Source organism: Ranitomeya imitator, chromosome 8 (assembly GCF_032444005.1).
Source record: "Ranitomeya imitator isolate aRanImi1 chromosome 8, aRanImi1.pri, whole genome shotgun sequence".
Taxonomy (NCBI): Eukaryota; Metazoa; Chordata; class Amphibia; order Anura; family Dendrobatidae; genus Ranitomeya; species Ranitomeya imitator.
The window spans coordinates 153,819,837-153,826,291 of record NC_091289.1 but is presented as its reverse complement, the minus strand read 5'-3'; the positions used below and the strand labels follow the sequence as shown (position 1 = coordinate 153,826,291).

The 6,455-nt window shown below is 42.5% G+C and overlaps 1 protein-coding gene across 2 annotated transcripts in view; it reads right to left on the bottom strand.

The window, feature by feature from the left end:
- Positions 1-2,698: 2,698 nt before the first annotated feature.
- Positions 2,699-6,455, bottom strand: part of CCDC18 (coiled-coil domain containing 18) — an 82,131-nt gene continuing 78,374 nt past the window's right edge. For both annotated transcript variants that reach the window (XM_069737590.1, XM_069737591.1), the window contains exon 27: positions 2,699-2,942. The gene's annotated coding sequence lies outside the window, so the exon portion shown is untranslated. The remainder of the gene's footprint in view (positions 2,943-6,455) is intronic.

The window sequence follows — 6,455 nt, the reverse complement described above, 5'->3', positions numbered from 1 at the left end:
CATTTACACGTTTTCACAGATAGCCCCCAAGTCACAGCATCAGGATCTGTCCATGGGCTGAGTCTAGTACTGCAGCTCAGTCCTGTTCCCCTGCAATACTTGTTTTGGGGTTAAAAAAGGGGATTTTTTTCATACAAGAAAGATTGCAAGGAAAATGTTCAGTGCTAGAGAAACAGCCTTCTTTCTGAAGGAGAGATACTTTGCATATCTATTTTTCTGAAAGAGCATTGACTGACCTATGGGTCTCCTTATAAATCATGCTGGAAGTATACCGATGCTCTTGGAAGTAGTTTGTCCCTCGACATGGCCCCCAGTACACTCCCAGTCTAAATTGCAAATGACATATGCTAGATTTCTCATGACTGGCATATCTGATCGAAAAAAAAAAAAAAAAAAAAAAAAAATTATATATATATATATATATATATATATATATATATATATATATATATATATATATATATATATATATATATATATATATATATATATATATATATATATATATATATATATATATATATATATAAAAAAATTATTATTATTTTTTTTTTAAAGGACACTACAATATGTGCTCACATGTTCCCATTAAACATCACCGGTCATAAAATATGAAATCCTTAGGGTATGTTCACACGTTCAGGATTTCCATCCTTTTTTTTTCCTGACTGTTTTTTAAAAAACTGCAGCTCTTGGCAGAAAACGCAGGTCCTTTTTTTGGTCCTTTTTTGGTCCGTTTTTGATGCGTTTTTTGATGCGTTTTTTGATGCGTTTTTTTGATGCAGTTTTCTAGCCAGAGTCTGTGTGTTTTCTAGGAATTTTTTTAGGGTTAAAATGGCTGAAAATACCCTAACCCTACCCCTACCCCTAACCCTACCCCTAACCCTACCCCTAACCCTAACCCTACCCCTAACCCTACCCCTAACCCTACCCCTAACCCTACCCCTAACCCTAACCCTACCCCTAACCCTACCCCTAACCCTACCCCTAACCCTACCCCTACCCCTATTCTAACCTTAGTGAAAAAAAAAAAAAAAAAATTCTTTATTTTTTTTATTGTCCCTACCTATGGGGGTGACAAAGGGGGGGGTGTCATTTACTATTTTTTTATTTTGATCACTGAGATAGGTTATATCTCAGTGATCAAAATGCACTTTGGAACGAATCTGCCGGCCGGCAGATTCGGCGGGCGCACTGAGCATGCGCCCGCCATTTTGCAAGATGGCGGCGCCCAGGGAGAAGACGGCCGGACGGACACCGGGACGCCGGGTGAGTATAAGGGGGGGAGATTAGGGCACGGGGGGGGCATCAGAGCACTGGGGGGGGGCATCGGAGCACTGGGGGGGGGCATCGGAGCACGGGGGGGCGGGATCGGAACACGGGGGGGCAGCCACACTCCGCCCACGCACTTCCGCCCGCTCCCCGCACTTCCTGCTGCAGCGGTTCTGCACATCAAATCGCAGTAAAACCCGCAGATATATTTTTGATCTGCGGGTTTTACTGCGGTTTGGACCTCACAATGGAGGTCTATGGGTGCAGAACCGCTGCGGCTCCGGAAAAAGAATTGACATGCTCCTTCTTTTTTCCGGGAGCTATTCAGCGCGTCTTTTTTTTAACTATTTCCGGACCATGTGCACAGTGTGTCCTGTTTTCCATAGGGTACAGTGTACTGTACCCTGCATGGAAAACAGCTGCGGAACCGCAGCGGCAAAACCGCCGCGGTTCCGCGGTAAAAAACGCACTGTGTGAACATGGCCTTAAAGAGGTTGTCCACTATTTAATCAGCTGAATCAATAGGAGGCGGATGTGCAGAACCTGGCCGCAGCCACTATCAGAAGACAGAGCAGCTCTTCAATTGAGAAATTTCCGGCCGGTGGCTGCCGAAACCGAGAACAGCTCATCGATGTTGGGTGCTGGGTGTCGGACCTCGACCAGACATTGATGATCTATCCTAAGGACAGCTCATCATCGATAAAGTATTGGACAATTGCTTTAAGCCACAGCCGTAGGGGTATAGAATATTGTAGTAGGTCAGCAACAATTTTGATGTGTTCATAGGTAGCACACAATACTTTGTAACTTGAGGCAGAAGGGTGGGAGAATGCAAAGGAGAGATCCTCGTCCCAGCAATGCTTATTTGTACAGCGCGTCAGAAGTTACAGCGATATCAAAATATCCACATCCTTTTAAAGTGCGTCAAGAGTAAAATAAAGACATTTTATACCTAATGGTAGGGTTCAAACCCAGGACCACAGCGGTGCCAAGTAACAGTGCTAACCACTGAGCCACCATGATGCCCATTATTGTTGAATGAGGACTCGAAGTTTCAACAGCCTGGATCAGAGTAAACCTCTAACCCGGTCTGTGCTACTTGTTAACATGCTGGTTCACGCCACATTGTTGCTGGGATGTAATAGTAGGGCACGGGGCGGGACGTGTGTAACTTGGCACTATATTTCCTCCCAAAAGCATTTCCTCTAACAACAAAATTTTTATTTCACATGCCAGTAGGCTTATAACCCGTGACCATAAACCACACTGCTCGGCAGGATGGAATTATGCAGAGCAAAGACTGGGACTCATAATTACTCAGGCTACATGACATTCAAGTGGATTAGAAGGCGCTTTCGAGTTTATATAGATTTCCAAGCTACTTCCAAGTGTGAACCCCAAGAAGAAAAAAAAACTATGGACAAAAGACAATGATTATACTTTATTTCACTTGTGAACTTGATTCATAGCAAGAAAATATTTCATCATTAGATATACAAACAGTATAAGAAAAGCAAATACAAAACAAATATAAAAAAAAAACTATAGAAATATTTTTGTGTCTTTTGTGTCTGGAAAACATTGATACAAATAAATATCAGTATGTACAACATATACAAGTATAATAAAATATATACATCCCAGCATGGCTCATATTAGTGCAAGATGTCCTGTGGGTTAAAAAAAATAGTCAGGGAATTAAAATATGTATATAAATATCTATATTAATCTATAAAAAATAAAAAAGCAGGCGACATTCAAAAATGGGAAACTATTAAAAGTAAGAGTCCAGTGAAACTTTTAATAAGCCGTATGTGTAACAGGCATCGTTTCGGCTTCACAGAGCCTCTCTCAAGCTGGAGAAATGCTCTGTGGAACCGGAACATTGCCTGTTGCACATATAGCTTATTAAAAGTTTCCCCATATTTGAGTGCCGCCTGCTGTTTTTTTTTTTTTATATTTATTATCTGGTTTTTGGACTAAAACCAGTGGACTGGCACCTATCCTTTACTCTGAAGCTGGTGCTGTGTCAAGAAAACAAAACTATAGATGTCTATAAATTAGGTAATGAGTAATAATGGGTTATGACACAGGGAAAGAGTATTGAACATATGAAGAAAGAGAAGTGCAAAAAGCCATGGAAAGGCATGACACCAGCTGAAATCTATCAGTAATTAGAAAGCAATCCGGTCACTTAGTGAAAATTACTATCAGCTGGTTCAACTGATGGCCTCTCTCATTACCAAGATGCCACACTAGAAACATTTTATTATGGGTAAAACCAGTGAACTGTCTTAAGACCTTTGCAACCTTATTATTGCCAAACATACTGATTGCATTGGTTACAAAAGAATTGCTAAACTAGTGAAGGTTCCAGTGAGCACTGTTAGGGCCATAATCCAGAAGTGGAAAACACATCATTTCACTATAAACCGGCCACGACCCGGTGCTCCCTGCAAAAGTTCAAACAGAGAAGTAAAAAATTATCTGAAGAGTTGTCCAAGAGCCAAGTACCACCTGTGGAGAGCTACAGAAAGACCTGGAATCAGCAGGTACAATGGTTTCAAATGAAACTAGAGTATTGCACTCTACTTCCATGGCCTATATGCACTCTCACCGTGCTAAACTCCATTGATTAACAAAAAGCATGTTCAAAGGCATTTAAAGCTTGTTCAATAACATTTGGACAAGCCTTTGAAATAACGGGAGAATGTAGTTTGGTTAGAGGAGACCAAAATTGAACTTTTTGGATGCCATAATACACACCCTATTTTTAGGCCAAAAGGCACTGCATAGCACCCCTAAAACAACATACCAACAGTGAAGTTTGGAAGTGGGAACATCATGGTGTAAGGCTGTTTTTCAGCATATGGCACTGGCAAACTTCTTTTGATTGAAGGAAGGATGGATGAATGGAAAAATATACCGAGATATTCTTGATAAAAATCTGCCATCTGCCAGAATGTGGGTGGACATTTCAGCAAGACAATGATCCAATAAACACAGCGAAGGAAATTCTCAAGTGGTTACAGAGAAAGAAACTAAGGCTAGGTTCACATTGCGTTAATGGGTGTCCGCTAGCGGACTCCGTTACATGGCAAAATTGTCGCAATTAACGCCATGAAACGGATCCGTTAGCGCATCCATTGACTGCAATTTGCTAACGGATCTCTAGCGCATCGCTAGCGCATGCCATTTTCGACACGCGCTAGCGATGTCCCGTTAGTTTCGGACGGACCTCGGACGCTGCGTGCAGCATCCGAGGTCCGTTCCTCGCTAGCGCAGATCGGGCATATGCGCTAGCGGGATCGCCAAACGCGATCCCTTTTGGGACATTGCGTTAGCGCAATCCGCTAGCGTATGCGCTAAACGGATTGCCCTAATGCAATGTGAACCTTCTATCGTTTTACTCCCCCATGCCGTGAAGATGTTTTAACGTGTGCTTCAATAAAGACAAGCTCTTATCACAGGTTCGGTGAGTGTTGCCGCGTGCTGTTCTATTATTGCTACTTGATCATTTCCTTGCTTTCCACGCGAGCACCTCCCGAGATCAGCAGGTTGCCAGTGTTCAGGACTGAATACACACCAGGTCTCTACTGCGGGTTGTGCTGCTTTACTTTTTTACTTTCCTAAAGCAATGTGAACCTAGCCTAAAGCTGCTAGAATGGCCCAGCCTATCACCTGAACTGAATCCAATAGAAAACTTATGGAAGGAGGTAAAGCTCAGAGTTCATAGAAGGAGCCAACAGGACCTTCAGGATTTGAAGAGCATTTGTATGGACGAATAGGCCAAAATCACACCAGAATAATGCCTGTGACTAGTTTCTCCATACAGGAACTGTGTTGAAGATATCATGACCAACAAAGGCTTTTGTCCAAATATTAACTAAATCTCAGAAAGCGTGTTCAACACTCTTACCTGTGTCATTTCTCATTAATACACATAATTTATGGACATCTATAGTTTGATTTCTTTGCCTGTGTGGATTGCCATGGCCAAGATCGGAGACAACTCCAATCCTCACTGTTTAACCTTCAATGTCTGCACGACTGAAATTCTCAATGGATGCGGTGGACCTCGGGAAAATGGTTGCTGGAGGCGGCGCATGCATAGGTTGAGATCTTGACAGCTCAGATATCATAGTAACATAACATAACATAGTTAGTAAGGCCGAAAAAAGACATTTGTCCATCCAGTTCAGCCTATATTCCATCATAATAAATACCCAGATCTACGTCCTTCTACAGAACCTAATAATTGTATGATACAATATTGTTCTGCTCCAGGAAGACATCCAGGCCTCTCTTGAACCCCTCGACTGAGTTCGCCATCACCACCTGCTCAGGCAAGCAATTCCAGATTCTCACTGCCCTAACAGTAAAGAATCCTCTTCTATGTTGGTGGAAAAACCTTCTCTCCTCCAGACGCAAAGAATGCCCCCTTGTGCCCGTCACCTTCCTTGGTATAAACAGATCCTCAGCGAGATATTTGTATTGTCCCCTTATATACTTATACATGGTTATTAGATCGCCCCTCAGTCGTCTTTTTTCTAGACTAAATAATCCTAATTTCGCTAATCTATCTGGGTATTGTAGTTCTCCCATCCCCTTTATTAATTTTGTTGCCCTCCTTTGTACTCTCTCTAGTTCCATTATATCCTTCCTGAGCACCGGTGCCCAAAACTGGACACAGTACTCCATGTGCGGTCTAACTAGGGATTTGTACAGAGGCAGTATAATGCTCTCATCTGATATCAATCAGTGCATGCGCCGTCTCTGGTGGCTATTTCTCGAAGTCCACAGCAGTGAAAACAGTGGAAAATGCGGGGACTCCGCCGACATTTTGTGAAAGCCTAGGGCCTGCAGCAGCCTCACACCACAAAACACCCCCTCTCCCCTTAGCCCAGGGCTGAAGCATCGCCCCACTCCTGCCAGCTTCCTGCAGCAGCAACCATGCCTCCTGTGACCCCCGCACTACTGCCGCCCCCCCGGTAATCTACATTTGGATTAAAAGACGCACCCTCATTTTCCTCCCAAATTTGGGGGTTGAAAACATGGGTTTTACAATCCAAAAAATATGTATATATTTATTTTTAGATGGAGACAAGGAAAATAAGGAGCCCATTTTAGTGCTTTAAATTTGCGAATTTACACTAAAATTAAACTGGTTAAAGAATTTCAAA